The sequence below is a fragment of the Mesoplodon bidens genome, assembly GCF_964165515.1.
Source record: "Mesoplodon bidens genome assembly, chromosome: 18".
NCBI classification, from domain to species: domain Eukaryota; kingdom Metazoa; phylum Chordata; class Mammalia; order Artiodactyla; family Ziphiidae; genus Mesoplodon; species Mesoplodon bidens.
The window spans coordinates 7275516-7292355 of NC_138175.1; positions in this window are offsets into that span (position 1 = coordinate 7275516).

Below are 16840 nucleotides of genomic sequence, written 5' to 3' on the forward strand. Positions count from 1 at the left end.
AAGTGCCACTCAACACACTTAAGCCTTTTTTTTTTTTTCTTTTTGCGGTACATGGGCCTCTTACCGCTGTGGCCTCTCCCACTGCGGAGCACAGGCTCCCAGACGTGCAGGCTCAGCGGCCATGGCTCACGGGCCCAGCCGCTCCGCGGCACATGGGATTCTCCTGGACCGGGGCACGAACCCGCGTCCCCTGCATCGGCAGGCGGACGCTCAACCACTGCACCACCAGGGAAGCCCTAAGCCATTATTTTTGTCAATATTGTTATTATGCATTCTTTATGAGGGTTTTCTTCCTCAGGGTATTCTGTTTAGAGGGTGCTGTTGCGACTGACCTCTGTGGAATACCTTTGTGGTGTGTCCTCAGAGTCTGTAACGAGCGTGTTTAAATATATTCAGTGTTTGTAAAGTTGTGGTCTCTGAGGAGAGATCGAAGTCTAGGCAACAGCTAAAAAGCTGATGATTCATGAGGATGTTCAAGCTAATGATGCCATTTGCAATTAAAAAATAAAGCATAACTCTCAAGTAATAGACTGGTTTTCTTACTGGGAAGAATTTCGGTTCTCTGAAGGCCACTTGCAGTGAGGAATGTTCTGAACAATGGTGGCATTGTCTGGCCACCCTGGCGACTGCTGTGGCACATGTTCAAGTTGCACTGTTGCATGGGAACCAAAGTGGAAAGAAGACCCAGAGTCTTTACCCATTCCATGATTCCAGGTATAGAAAGGACAGTATTCACACATCTTAAGAAGGACAGATGACTGTGGAAAGTCATGTTAGAGTTGTCCTGAGAGTATCTGTAGGAGGAGGATGCTGGAGAAATAGGCCCTGGCGCCTGCCACCTGGCTGTTTTGGGAAAAGTGCTCAACTTGATACCAGAAGACCTGCAACCATGAATATCTTGTGTGGCCTTAACCAAGTAGCTGAAGCCTCTGTAGGGCTTCAGTTGCCTCCTTTGGGAAATAGGAATGACTGTATTTGCCCTTTCTACACAGGGTTTGTTTTGAGCGTAAAATAAGACGCAGCAAAAGTACTTCTAATATATAAATTGCAATGTGAATATGAGGTGGTGGTAGTGATTGTTTTCAGTAAAATATCTGTAGAGTCTTTTATATCATGAGCTGCTTTTGCTTTTTAGTCTGAAGTTAAGTTGTCTGAGCACCTACAGCATATGTTAACACTCCAGGTGCTAAAGGGCAGGTTTCTCTGCTCTTTACAGACTTACAGTCCAGTAATGGCATGGTGTGTCCATACGCAAAGGTGACTGAGAAACCAGGTAAGTATAGGAAAACATTGATCCGTTATTGAGAGGTCTCACAGACTTTCAAAACATGTTTTTAATGAAGTCCTTCAAAAGAATGATAAACGTTTCTCAGTTTTCTTAAATCAGGTATACTGAGCATGGGGAGGGGGGTGTGTTTCTTGTTTTGTTTTTGTTTTACACAAGGTGTCTAAATGAAATTCAGGATTGGTAAGTGGGCTTTATTGTCATCCAGGTATGAGACATTTGGCCTTTCTGCAACATTTGACACAGTTGTCCGCTCTCTCCTTGAAACACAGTTCCTTTACTTTTCATGCACTTGAACTCTTTTGGCCTTTCTCCTTGTGTTAATTATTTATTGCTCCATAACATGTCACCCCAAGACATATCTTAAAATAACAAACATTACCTCATAGTTTCTGTGGGTCAGGTATTTGCGTGTGGCCTACCTGGGTAAGCTTTTCTTACTGTCTCATGAGGGTAATCTCACGATGTCATCTGGTGCTGCAGTCATCAGAAAGCTCGACTGAAGCTAGAGGATCCACTGCCAGGATCATGTGGGCAGGAGACCTCAGTTCCTCACCACGTGAGCATCTCTGTTGGACTGCTTGAATGTCCTCATGACACAGCAGCTGGCTTCCCCCAGAGCAGGTGATTCAAGAATGCAAGGTGGAAGCTGCAGTGTCTTTCATGATTTACCCTCAGAAGTCACTCACTGCTCTCCACAATATACACAGTTCCCACAGGTCAATCCTCTTCAGTGTGGGAGGGAGCTACCCAAAGGTATGACTACCAGAAGGAAGGGGAGTGTTGGGGGCCATCTTGGAGGCTGGCCTGCACCCTCTGACTCATCCTTCCTTTTCCAGGAAAGGTAGCCCATATTTACAGGTACAAAGTTTTCTCAGCCTGCTTCCACCCAGTAGAATTTGGGGCATCCAAAGGCCTCTTCACCTTTTGTACTGTATCCCTGTCCTAATTTTTCTGAACACTTTGTGTCTCCTCTTAGTCTTAACTGCAGTTCACTCCATTAGGCAAAAGCCACACCCACAGATTTCTTGGAGATACATTCTTCTCTACTTGGGGTTTCTGCTCAGACTGCTGAGGGACAAATGCCCTTAAGCTTCCTAGAAGCCTTGCTGTTTGAACAGCCCTCTGAGGCACCCCCTTAGGTCTCTCTCGAGTCTTAAAAGATTTTAGCTACAACCTTGGCTGGGCACTGTCATTTCCATAATATATGGGCTACACAGGTTAGCCCTACTCCACATGGGAGGAGACTCAAGGACATGAATACCGGGAGGTGGGGATTGTTGGAGGCCATGTGGGAGTCTGCTACCATATTCCTGCAACTCACCAGTTTTCCCATCTCCTCCACACCAGTTTTACATGGTAGATTTCTTCAGTGCTCAGTGCTAGGCCCTCTGCTAACACCAAAGTTTCTCCCTAAGTGATCTAGTTCAAGCCCCTGGCGTTAATTTCCATCTCTATTGTAAATACATACCACTAAATTGATAGTTCCTGCCCAGACCATTCTTCTCAGCTCCAGACCCACCCAGCCAGCCACTTCTGCATCTCCGCCTGGATATTTCACAAGCACCTTTCAGTCAACATAGCCAAAATGGAATTCACAATCCTTCCAAATTCTTACAGGGTTCCTTTCCTTAACAGATGTCACCAGTGTTGAATTTCACTTGCCAGAAATCTGGGATAATCTTTGACCCCTGCCTCCCGTTAACTTGACACACCTAATCCACCTTTAGCCCTTGATCTTTCTTACCTTCTGCTCACGCCCAGTGTACAGGTGTTACTTCTCTCCACTTAGGCTTCAACAATAGCCTCTTTTCTCTTCCATCTGCATCCACTTCTGCATCCCTCCCCTCTCTGATCTATTCTCCACATACCAAGCAGAGTGGTCCTATAAAGATGTAAATCTATGTCACTTCCCTGCTCAAAACTCTCTGTAGGTTTAGGTTGAGAATCCTCACTGTAACCGAGACTTTGCCTGATCTGACCCCCACCCCACCGCGCCTACTGCCCCCTGCTCATCTCACACTATGCTGCCTTCTCTGCCCAGCTACATTGGCGTCTTGCAGGTTCCTAAGTTCCAAGCTTCTCACACCCCCTGCCCCACTTATTGACCTTATAATGTTTATTTCATATCTCAGCTTGATTTTCTTCCGGAGGCCTTCTATGATCCTAACAATTTAGGCTTGGTCCTCCTGCTACAAGCTCTCATAACACCCTGCTTTTCTTTTATAGCCTTTATCACAACTGTAATAGTTTGAGTAATCATTTGTGGAATGCCTGTAAACTCCACAAGGGCAGGAACTTCATCTTGCTTGCTATTGCTATTGTACCCCTAATGCCTAGTACAATACAGGAATTCAATAAGTATTGAATTAATGCTATTTTTCTTTCTAAGGGTGACTGCCCCTTTCTGTCGCATACATAACTTACTGTTTCTAATCTCTTGAAGACTGGGAAAATATCCAACCTATTAGAATTGTGTGTTGACTAAGTCAAGACTAGATGAAGTCTAATAAATAAGTAATGTTATTCTCCATATGATATGGTGCCGCTCCCTCCGTATCTGAGCCGAAACTGACCACTTTGAAGAACTCAATCTATTATCTGAAAGGCAACTGCTTTCCTTTCTGAGGTCAGGAGATACTGCAGTTGAGGAATTCCATTATTCTAGGGTTCCCAACTTCCCTCCCCTTTCCTCAACCGTGGGTGGAATCCCTAAACTTGCACAGAGCCATGAAATGATGGCCACACTGTGCGTATGGAGGCTCCCCTAGACGCCTGGGCATAAGCCACCCAGCACTGCCACCCCAACCTCTGCTTCCAAGGAGTAGGTGGGCAGTTATCGTAAGCCTCTTGGAGGATCACACCATGTGACAAAGACTCCTGTCATGGAACCCAAAGGTAATGCCAAAGCTGCCCGTGTCTGCAAAAAGGAAGAGGGGCCTAGTACGCCTGTTCAAGTACTTGATTTTCTTAGTGCTGCTCCCGTCATGGGTGGCAGAGGGTGCCCTGTTACGAATTGTAGCAGTTACTGAAGGACCAAATGACTAATTCTGACACCAAATTACCTAGGCTATAATATTTCTCAAGCCTACAGAGTAGGCCCAGGGATTCTTTTCAAGAGGTTTAATTTTCCTAAATCACTTAACATGGTGATTGTAAGAAAACCAGTATTGCTTTGTCGTAGATTTAATTGGTTTACTAACAATTCTTGGGGCCACTTCTGCCTTGTATTCCTTCCAAATCTCCAGCAGCTCGCCTAGCCTTACAGACACGTTAGAAGAAATAGCCTGTAGAATTCTAACCCCCTCCTCGCACCCACCCTCAACCCAGCTGTGCACCCTGGAGCTAATGGCCCCCCCTGTTAGCCGGCACTGGCAGCTCACACCAGCAGTTCGTGTAGTAGGGTGGGAGGGAGGGAGACACAAGAGGGAAGGGATATGGGAACAGATGTATATGTATAACTGATTCACTTTGTTATAAAGCAGAAACTAAAAAAAAAAAACAAAAAAAAAGCCTGCCACTGTTTGCTAGCATCCCTTGCTGTGGCAGATGACACTCCCCTTTTCGAAGCGAGAAACCCATTCCCAGCCTTTAGGTAGGGCTGACCTCCACTTGCAAGAGCTGGCCAATCAGAAGGCTGTCATCCTTCTGACCGCAGTCATTGGGCCAAAGTGAGCCAATGAGCGTCCTCCTCTCAACTTTTCTCCGAAAGCTCGGGAGGGAAAGCCTTTCTGCGGAGGTTACTGCTGTGGGGTGGATAGGCTTTGAGGCTACCATGGACTGGTCTACCCCGAAGGAGAGACTGAATTCCGATACTGTTTGGGCTCCTGGCTCCCAGCTGTGAATTAAGTACAGCCGGACCAAGAAATGGAGAGAGAGGAGGTCCTTGAAGACGTCACTGCGGCTCTGCCACCCACCCGTGCCCAAGGCTAACTTCATCCTGGATCATGCTGTCATGTGAGTCTCAGTATATTTTATTTTCTGCTTAGTCTTTTGAGTTGGGTTTTTCCCCATGAATTGGAAAAGGTCTTGGCTTATAGTCTACACAGCCCACTCCTGGGCACAGGTGAACATACTCTGTGGTTTCCAAAGACACTCCATTCTCCTGTGTTCCCTCTTCCTTAAAAAGGGGGCCTCTTTTAGCTCCTGGGGAACTGAACATTTGCTGGCGTTCTTCCAGAACGGACTAATTTCCTTTTCTAGAATCGTGTATGTTTGGACTGGGCCCGTGTTGAAGTAGTCTTGTTCAACCTCTCGTTCTATGATAAGAAAATTATTTGACACAGTAGTTTGTTCCTCGGAATTTTGGCGTCCTGTGAGCGCAGGGACCATGTCTGTTTTGTTGAGTTCTTTATTCAGAGAACGTGTTCCTTCATCGATCCAATAAATGCTTGTTGATTGGCTGAATGCATTTATCAGCCAGGTGACCTCACCTGAGATTACGACTCTGATATCCCAGTTATTCCTTCCTTTAAACCTGTAGCTCCCACCCCTACCTGAAAATGAGAACACTGGAGGCCCAAGTTTAAAAATACAGTATTTAAAAAGACAGTATTCCATACAGTGTTATTAACCACAGTCATCATACTGTATATTAAATATAGGTCTCTAGATTTATTTCTGAGGCTCTCATGACAAAAAAAGCTAACCATGCGAGGAGAAATGTTAATTAGCTTGACTGTAGTAATCATTTCACTTTGTATATGTATATCAAGTCATCATGTTTTACACCTTAAATATATACAATTTTCATTAAAAAAAAAAGAAAATAGAGGTTCCAGAGGAGTGATGTCATGCAGAATAGGAGAGCGGGAAGCTCTAGGGTCAGTCCTTTGCCAAAACAGCTACTAAACTGGGCGGAACTGATCAGAACCAACAATTGCAGAACCCTTATGTATACTTTAACACACACACACACAAGAAAAAATATATATGCACATATATATGCAAAGTCTGAACTCTTCCCCTGGCGGTTCTGGTTCAGGTCTGTGTGTGTTGGGAATCTGCACTCCAGGTGTTTCTTATCTTCCAATAAGGCGGTGGAAAATGCTGCCAGATAACAAACACCTGCTCCCTTTGCAAGACGCTAAGTGAGCGGCTCCTGCATCCTCATTGCTCTTCCCCTCCTAGTGCTTTGCTACAGCAAGTGCTCAGCACACCTTTGCTGAATGAATGGAGGGGGAAATGGGGCTCACAAAAGGACCTTAGACTCAGGTGGCCTCCTGCATCCTCTTTTCAACAATAGGCCCAGTTGTTTGTTGACTGACAAGCACGCTACTTCTCAGTGCTGACTCCTCCAGGCCACCTGGAACCTGCTTCCCTTGGCCAAAAGGCTCCTTTAGCAACCCATTCGGTTGGGCCTGGTTACCTGATCTTTTGGGCACAAAGTAGCCGTTTGCTATTGAAAATCTAACCAGAAATGGAGTCAGCCAGACCACAGCATCTCTAAGCTATGCAAATCCATACGATGTCACCCTTCTGTATTTTACAACTCCATGCACACCAGAGAAGATACTTCTTCTACTGAACTCAAGTAATTATGACGGAGGCAAAATCTAGCTTACTACCAAGAAATCACATATAACAAAATGACCTGGGCAAGTGTCTTTCAGCCAACAAGGGGTTGATCTGCAGTAGTTTGCAATGTTTATTTTTAACAGAGCCGGTTGAAGCATGCAAGTAATTAAAAAGTTCTTCATTACTAATATGTCGAATTTTAATCCTGGCAAATATTCTAGATGTATTATTTTTCTCCGGTGCTCCAGGGGAGGCTTATTACAGATCTAAAAGTAAAATACTTTCTTACCAATACATATTTTTAGATTTTGTTATTAGAATGAGTTGCCATGCGCTCCTAACCTCCTCTAGGAGCTAGTGTCCTGAATAGCTAGTATGAAATGCTGCCCAGCTTTGAAGAGGAATTATTTGCTGTGTTGCTGGGGCAATTACAACACCCCCACTGAGTTGTGGTCATGCAACTTCTTCAGGGGATTTTTGCCTCTGGGCATGTTTATCACTGGGATAATGATGGATGTAATCCATCACCCTCATTAACTAAATTATTCAAAGAAGGTCATTCTTACTAGTTAATTGCTACTATTTGTTGAGCTATGACTATGTGTAAGACTCTCTGTATTTCTTAAGCTCATTTAATTCTCTCAATGCTTTAAGAAGTAGGCACTTTTTATCATCTTCAGTGTACATGTGAGGAAATGGAGCTCTAGGGAGGTGGCGTATTCTTGCCCAAGGTCACCCAAAGTCACTTGGCTAGGAAGTGGCAAAGCTTAATCCAGACACCAACTCTTTTTTTTTTTAATTGAAATATAGTTGATTTACAATGTTGTGTTAATTTCTGCTGTACAGCAAAGTGATTGAGTTATACATATATATACATTCTTTTTCATATTCTTTTCCATTATAGTTTATCACAGGATATTGAATATAGTTCCCTGTGCTATACAGTAGGATGTTGTTGTTTATCCATGCTGTATATTAATAGTTTGCATCTGCTAACCCCAAACTCCCACTCCATCCCTCCCCCGACTCCCCTTCCCCTTGGCAACCACAAGTCTGTTCTCTGTGAGTCTGTTTCATAGATAAGTTCATTTGTGTCATGTTTTAGATATAAGTGATATCATATGGTATTTGTCTCTCTTTCTGACTTCACTCAGTATGATCCATGTTGCTGCAAATGGCATTATTTCATTCTTTTTCACAGCTGAGTAATATTCCACTGTATATATGTACCACATCTTTATCCATTCATCTGTTGATGGACAGATGTTTCCATGTCCTGGCTATTGTAAATAGTGCTGCAATGAACATTGGGGTGCATGTGTCTTTTTGAATTATGGTTTTCTCAGGGTATATGCCCGGTAGCGGGATTGCTGGATCATATGGTAATTCTATTCTTATTTTTTTAAGGAACCTCTATACTGTTCTCCATAGTGGCTGTATCAGTTTACATTCCCAACCAACAGTTCCCTTTTCTCCACACCCCCTCCAGCATCTATTGTTTGTAGATTTTTTTTGATGATGGCCATTCTGACCGTGTGAGGTGATACCTCATGGTAATTTTGATTTGCATTTCTCTGATAATTAGTGATGCTGAGCATCTGTTCATGTGCCTCTTGGCCATCTGTATGTCTTCTTTGGAGAAATGTCTATTTGGGTCTTCTGCCCATTTTTAGATTGGGTTGTTTGTTTTTTGATGTTGAGCTGCATGAGCTGTTTGTATATTTTGGAGATTAATGAGATAGTATTTTTTAAGTTGCAGAGTAGATGACACGATGCTAGAGAAAAAATGGTAACCTCTGACTCTTTGCTTTCAATTTTGATATATTTAAACACTTAGAATTGTTGTTGAAACTGCACAGTTCAGATTAGGACTCGAACCCACAGTCTCCTAACCACACTCCTTTGGACGGGACTGGAACCCCGCCACACTTCAGGCGGGACTTGAACTCACAATCTCCCAGCAGAAACAGCACACCTGGTCACAGGACTTAATGAAGCTCAGGTTCTTTATGTCTCAGCGCAGAAGGAATTCAGTGAGAGGAAAAGCGATAGGCAAGTAGATTATTAATATAGGACGTTTGTGAGGGATACAAAAGGGCAGGCGAAAGGGCTCTGCCCCGAGAATTAAGTGGGCTACATTTTTATAATTAAAGGAAAGCGGGGAAGGAGAGCAGACCACCTTCTTCCTCATTCTTTGAGTCGATGTCAGGCTTACATCACTAGCTCCTCCTTCACATCAGGCAGGAGGGTGTTTGACCCTGTAAGGCCAAATAGGACTGTCATGGCGCTATTCAAATCAGCAGAAGGGTGGTAACATATACTAAAATATGTTAAATCATCTCAGGTCTCAGTATAACGAGGGTCTTCTGCTTCGGGATGTCACCTTTCCCTTATATTCCTGTCCTTGGTCCTAAGGATCATTATCTTGCTGAACTCTTAATGCCCTAGGGCATATCTTGTCCTTTTATTTAGGGCCTTATAGTTAAGCAAGCCTGCTTCTTTTCGCGGTGTTCCGATAGTTTTCCTGAGCTATCATTAACTCACAGTGGTCTCCCAAAATTCCCTAAAGCTCCTTCTCTGTCTATAATCCTCCAGTGGGATTTCTAAAACTACCTGTGTAACTATCATACTTTATCCCTATCACTGTGTCTTGGTTTTAAAGCTGAAAAGGTCAAGCTCTTAATTCTGTATGCAGAATACTTCTTTTCAGTTTTAAAGTAACTATAAATAATTCATAAATGAATTTTCCTTATAAGAAGTTAAAACACTGAAGACGAGGCCGAAGAACCCTTTTACCAATGTGTCCCAAATTATGTATATGTAGGTATTGTATAGAAAATTAGGCTGTAGTGTTCATTACTATTTCCATACTATTGTATTCTACCTCACATTTTCTTCTGCTACTTGTGTTTCTCACTGAATTGTGCATCATGATGATCTACTGATAATAGTATATATTCCTTGTTTGCTGATGTAGGAGGTGTGCAGGTATATGAATATGGTGACTGTATGTCCCAGGTCTGACTGTATGTCCAGGACAGTTGTGATTTTATGCCTGTAGTTCCATCCGAATTTTTAATACTGCCCCTTTTCACTCTCAAATGTGTCCCATTTTGTATAATGAATTATATGGTCATTCTCTATATAAGATACTACAGTTATAATAGAAAGGATTACATATTTTCCCATAATATCTGTATTACAAGTTGTAGTGAAGTGGTTTTGAGGGAAAAATAATCACTTTGAATGTGTACAGTAGAATCTAATAGGAAATGCTAAATTCTGAGTATGCAGCAATATTCTACCAACACTGAAATATCGTTATAAAATTACCTAGCTAAACAAAATTTTATGTATGTGTTCATTGGCAATGCTTTAATGTAACTGGCAGCAAAACACATTTACTGGTGGAAGAGGAGGTAATCTCACATCCGATAGTGTGAGAGCAGACACTGGCACTGTACTACACTGAATGCTGGTAACTAAAAAAAGTCATGATGTAAAATATATTTGAAGGAATTCCTCTACCATGCATGCAAAATAAAGCAAATAAAAATTGACAAAGCCATGTAGCAAACTATAATACATTTGACTAAATTCCTCTGCCAGTAGCCATTGTGCATGTAAAAATATTTCAGTCAATATTGGTACAAATTATGCAGGACAATGAATACACTTGAAAGAATTCCAATACCAACCTTTTGATTGAAGTAAAATAAACTATTTCTCAGGATACCATAGTATTCAAGCAATAAGAAAAACATTTCAATTCAAATAGAACTTGGTATTTCAGTAAATACAGCAACCTAAGTCCAAAAGTATTTGTGAAATGCATTATAAATGTTTTATTTTTCATTTTTGCAAAATTTTAAAAGCCATCTGCGCTGCCTGAGCACTGGTAATTCTCCTTATGATTGGCTATCACCGTGCTAGTAGTTGAGTCAATAATAGCCTCAAACAATGCATTGTCATTCTCAGTATTATGGTTATTATTCTAGTAATCACATTGCTGTGTCAAACTTGGGAAAGCCTGGGCCAGCCCTATGGGAACAGGTGTTCAGGTGGAGCTGCCAGCCTGTGGCTCCCCAGGTGTGGGAAAAGCTCCTGTTCTGTGTGCACACCAGAACTTCCCTAACTCGTGTCGCCACCTACCTCTGGTTGTGCTCCATCTAATCTCCCACCTCCCTGCCAGTCTCCCAACGTCATCAACGTGACTCACCTACCCCCAAGGGTGAAGTCTGAGTGCAGGGAGGTCTTAACTCCTAGGGTGCCTTTCTGCTTCCCACCCTGGGCACAGATGCTGGGTTGCAACTTGGCTTGAAGGAGGAGACTAGGAGTGTGAGCTTGGTGGCCCCCAGCCTAGATCTTGCTTTTGTGATATTGGACCACAACATGTGTGACACTTTGTGATATGATGCTGTTATGGAACATGTCATATTTATGACCACCATAAGGTAGTCATACATAATTCTTTTAACAGCTGCTTAGTATCAGTGGTTTCTTCTCACACCCATTGTCCAGAACTGAGACCCACAGCGACCCCTAGACCAGCACTGGAAGGTAGTGAGGGAGATGGGGTCTGGGTGGGGTTTGGGTTGGGTTGGCCACACTGTTCATCTGCCTCTGAAGTGGCTGCACAAGTTTACCCTCCCACCAGAGCTGCTAGTCCCTCACCCTAGTTTTCTCACATTTAAATTTTTGCCAATCTGATGAGTAAAAAATGATTTATCATTTTAAACAATTTACACTTCTGTGATTACTACTGAAATCAGTACCTCGTCAAATACTTGGGAGACCTTTGGGTTTCCTCTCGTGTGAATTGCATGGTCACATTTTCCCCTCATCCTCTTTGTATGGGTTTGTAGGATATATTCAGGGTCATGTCTTTTATCACATAAGACATGGATAGGGTCAGGGGAGGACAAATTGGATGAACATGGTCAAAACATACAAACGTCCAGTTATAAGGTAAAGAATTACTAGGGATGTAATGTACATCATGATAAATAGAATTCACGCTGCTGTACGTTGTATATGACAGTTGTTAAGTGAGCAAACCCTAAGAGTTCTCATCACAAGAGGACATTTTTTTCTGTTTCTTTAATTTTGTACCTATATGACATGACAGATGTTCACCAAACTTGTGATAATCACTTCATGGTGTATGTAAATCGCATCTTTATGCTGTATGTTAACCGTATCTCCATAAAACTGGAAGAAAAAGAAGTCATGGACAGTATCTCTCTCCACTTGCCCTTTAACCTTGTTTCAGTTGTCTTTTAAATTATATAGTACTTCTAATTTTGACATCAAATTAATGCATCAAATTTTGGTTGTTTTTTTTTTTAAGAAGATGTTGGGGGTAGGAGTTTATTAATTAATTTATTTATTTATGGCTGTGTTGGGTCTTCGTTTCTGTGTGAGGGCTTTCTCTAGTTGTGGCAAGTGGGGGCCACTCTTCATCGCGGTGCGCAGGCCTCTCACTGTCGCGGCCTCTCTTGTTGCAGGGCATGGGCTCCAGACGCGCAGGCTCAGTAGTTGTGGCTCATGGGCCTAGTTGCTCCGTGGCATGTGGGATCGTCCCAGACCAGGGCTCGAACCCGTGTCCCCTGCATTAGCAGGCAGATTCTCAACCACTGCGCCACCAGGGAAGCCCCCTGTTTTTCTTTTGATATTTATTTGTGAAAGTCTTTCCCATTCAGAAGAAAAAATATCGAATATTTCTTATAATAATTTTAAAGTTCTGTTTTTTTACCCTGTTACCCTTATCTTGTATTTAGTTGTATAGACAATGGGAAGTAAGTTCCTAACTTGGTGTCTTCTAAATGAACAGTCACCTGGCTCAGTATAATTGGATTACTCATCCTTCTTCTAAATTCAGATTTGTTCTCTCCCTCCCCTTCTCTGTCTCTCACCCCCTCCCTTCCTCTCTCTCCCTCTCCTCCCCCCTCTCCCCTCCTCCCCTCTCTCCCTCCCTTCTCCTCTCTGTCTCCCTCCCCTTCTCCCTCATCCCCTTCCCTTCTTCCTTCCCTCTCTCCTCCTCTCTCCCTTCCCTACCTCCTCCTTTATGTCTCCCTTCCTCCCCCTCCCCCTCCTTCTCCCTCCCCCCTCCCACTTGTGTGTGTTTATACAAAAACCAAAATCAATCTTGAAGTGATATCTGCACTCCTGTGTTCATTGCAGCTTTATGCCCAATAGCCAAGATGTGGGAACAACCTAAATGTCCATAGACAGATGAATGGATAAAGAAAACAATGGTATATACATACAGTGGAATATTATTCAACCATAAAAAAGGAAATCCTGTCATATGTTAAAACATGCATGAATCTTGAGGACATTATGCTAAGTTAAATAAGCCAATCACACAGGACAAATATTGCATGATTCCACTTACATGAAGCATCTAAGGTAGTCAAACTCATTGAAACAGAAAATATTAGAATGGTGGTTGCCAGGGGCTGAGGGGAGGGGGAAATGGGGAGTTGTTGTTCAGTGGATTTAAAGTTTTAGTCATGCAGGGCTTCCCTGGTGGCACAGTGGTTAAGAATCCACCTGCCAATGCGGGGGACATGGGTTCGAGCCCTGGTCCGGGAAGATCCCACATTCTGCGGAGCACCTAAGCCTGTGAGCCATAACTACTGAGCCTGCAGTCTAGAGCCTGCAAGCCACAACTACTGAGCCTGCGTGCCACAACTACTGAAGCCCACGCACCTAGAGCCTGTGCTCCGCAACAAGAGAAGCCACCGCAATGAGAAGCCCGCGCACTGCAACGAAGAGTAGCTCCCACTCGCCACAACTAGAAAAGGCCCACGTGCAGGGACAAAGACCCAACCCAGCCAAAAAAAAATTAAAAAAAAAAAAAGTTTGTCATGCAAGATGCAAAATTTCTAGAGACCTGCTGCACAACACTGTGCCCATTGTTAACAGTAGTGTACACTTAGAAATTTAAGTAGGTACACCTCATGGTATTTGTTGTTTAACTTGGTTTTTCAAATATTCTTTTGCGTTAAAGTTTGGTAGAAGTTGTCCATAAAAATCATATGGAGTTGATGACCCCTGGAGGGCAGGTCTTTGGCCACTGTTTTTTCTTTGATTGTAACTGGATTGGCCTAGCTTCTAGTGATTCTTGGACATCTAATCATTTTTATTTTAATATAATATTGCCTAGTTTGTCTAGGCTCCCAAATGTTTATTATATTAAGAGTTGAGTATAGTCTTTTCCTTTCTTTTTTAATCTGTATAGTTATGCATGCTCTTTTTTCTCTCCTAGTACTGTTCATTTGCACTTTCTTTGCTTTTTTCCTTAATTTATCTATTTTATTATTTTAGTCTTTTTAAAAGGTCCATTTTATCAGTTTTATTAGATTGTAGTTTCTCTGCATCATGAATTTCTTTTATATTAATTTCATTTTTTACTTTTGAGGCTTTTTCCTAGCTTCTAAGTTAAAAGTTCAGCTCATTTATTTTCACTTATTCTTGTTTTGGAATAAACACACTTAAAGGTTTAATTTTTTTTGAGCAGAAGTTTTGTCCTTTCCCTTTAACCTAAAAATATTTTAGAAATAGGTTTTAAAGTTTTCAAGTGTAGGGACTTCTGGGGGATATCTTTACTTTGTGACTTCTTGTGGCAGTGAATTTGGACTTGTATTGGAGCTATTAAAATAGTTCTTCCTCTCCCGATCCCCAGCCCCTGTGGCTTGGTGTCCAGTGAACATTTATAAATGTGCTGTGCTTGGACGAAACAAGTATCTGTGTACAAAGTTCAGTGTGTTTGTAGAAGCATATGTGTGCACTTGATCCAACTGTGACTTGCATTACTCAGAGGTTCTGTCCTTAGTTTGTCTCCTTAAACTATAGATTTCTGAGACAGAACTCTGTCCCTCACTGTAATTAGGAACTTGTTGATTTTCTCTCGCAATCTGCTTTATGCTCTTCAAAGCTATGCTGTGAAAAGCATAAACGTTTGTGCCTATAACAGTTTGGGACAATGTTCTTGTTATCAATGTAAAATGTTGCCCTTAGTGGTACCTACCTTGCATTGTAATTTGTCTGATTTAACAGTGCTACACCAGCTTAGTTTTTATTCAACTTTGCCGGGTTCATCTTTTTATATGGCTTTTTTCTTCCTTCCTTTCTATTTTTTTTGAAAATAAAATTTTAAAAATAGGAAAAATGAAAAGATAATATAATGGCATCTTCTCATTCCCCAGAATTACTATCTGCTAATAATAACAGTTTCTTTTAGTCTGTCTCCCTCAGTCTCTCTTCCTCCCTCTGATCTCCACCCCCACCCCCGGCTTAACTATTGGACCACCAGGGAACCCCCAAGCCTATGTTCTTTGTTTTTCTTAAACATCTTTATTGGCGTATAATTGCTTCACCATGTTGTGTTGGTTTCTGCTGTATAACAAAGTGAATCAGCCATACATATACATATATATACATATACATATATCCCCATATCTCCTCCCTCTGGCATCTCCCTCCCACCCTCCCTATCCCACTCCTCTAGGTGGTCACAAAGCACCGAGCTGATCTCCCTGTGCTATGTGGCTGCTTCCCACTAGCTATCTATTTTACATTTGGTAGTGTATATATAAGTCCATGCCACTCTCTCACTTCGTCCCAGCTTACGCTGCCCCCTCCTCATGTCCTCAAGTCCATTCTCTACGTCTGCATCTTTATTCATGTCCTGCCCCTAGGTGCTTCATAACCTTTTTTTTTTTTTTTAGATTCCATATATATGTGTCAGCATACAGTATTTGTTTTTCTCTTTCTGACTTAATTCACTCTGTATGACAGACTCTAGGTCCATCCATCTCACTACAAATACCTCAATTTCATTTCTTTTTATGGCTGAATAATATTCCATTGTATATATATGCCACATCTTCTTTACACATTCATCCGTTGATGGACACTCAGGTTGCTTCCATGTCTTGGCTATTGTAAACAGAGCTGCAGTGAACATTGTGGTACATGACTCTTTTTGAATTATGGTTTTCTCAGGGTATATGCCCTGTAGTGGGATTGCTGGGTCATATGGTAGTTCTATTTTTAGGTTTTTAAGAAACCTCCATACTGTTCTCCATAGTGGTTGTATCAATTTACATTCCTACCAACAGTGCAAGAGGGTTCCCTCTTCTCCACACCCTCTCCAGCATTTATTGTTTGCAGATTTTTTGATGATGGCCATTCACACTGCTGTGAGGTGATACCTCATTGTAGTTTTGATTGGCATTTCTCTAATGGTCAGTGATGTTGAGCATTCTTTCATGTGCTTCTTGGCCATCTGTATATCTCCTTTGGAGAAATGTCTATTTAGGTCTTCTGCCCATTTCTGGATTGGGTTGTTTGTTTTTTTGATATTGAGCTGCATGAGCTGCTTGTAAATTTTGGAGATTAATCCTTTGTCAGTTGCTTCATTTGCAAATATTTTCTCCCATTCTGAGGGTTGGCTTTTCGTCTTGGTTATGGTTTCCTTTGCTGTGCAAAAGCTTTTAAGTTTCATTAGGTCCCATTTGTTTACTATTGTTTTTATTTCCATTTCTCTAGGAGGTGGGTCAAAAAGGATCTTGCTGTGATTTATGTCAAAGAGTGTTCTGCCTATGTTTTCCTCTAAGAGTTTGATAGTGTCTGGCCTTACATTTAGGTCTTTAATCCATTTTGAGTTTATTTTTGTGTATGCTGTTAGGGAGTGTTCTAATTTCATTATTTTACATGTAGCTATCCAGTTTTCCCAGCACCACTTACTGAAGAGGCTGTCGTTTCTCCGTTGTATATTCTTGCGTCCTTTATCAATAATAAGGTGACCATATGTGCGTGGGTTTATCTCTGGGCTTTCTATCCTGTTCCATTGACCTATATTTCTGTTTTGGTGCCAGTACCATACTGTCTTGATTAGCTTTGTAGTATAGTCTGAAGTCAGGGAGCCTGATTCCTTCAGCTCCGTTTTTTTTCTCAAGATTGCTTTGGCTATTCGGGGTCTTTTGTGCTTCCATACAAATTGTGAAATTTTTTGATCTACTTCTGTGG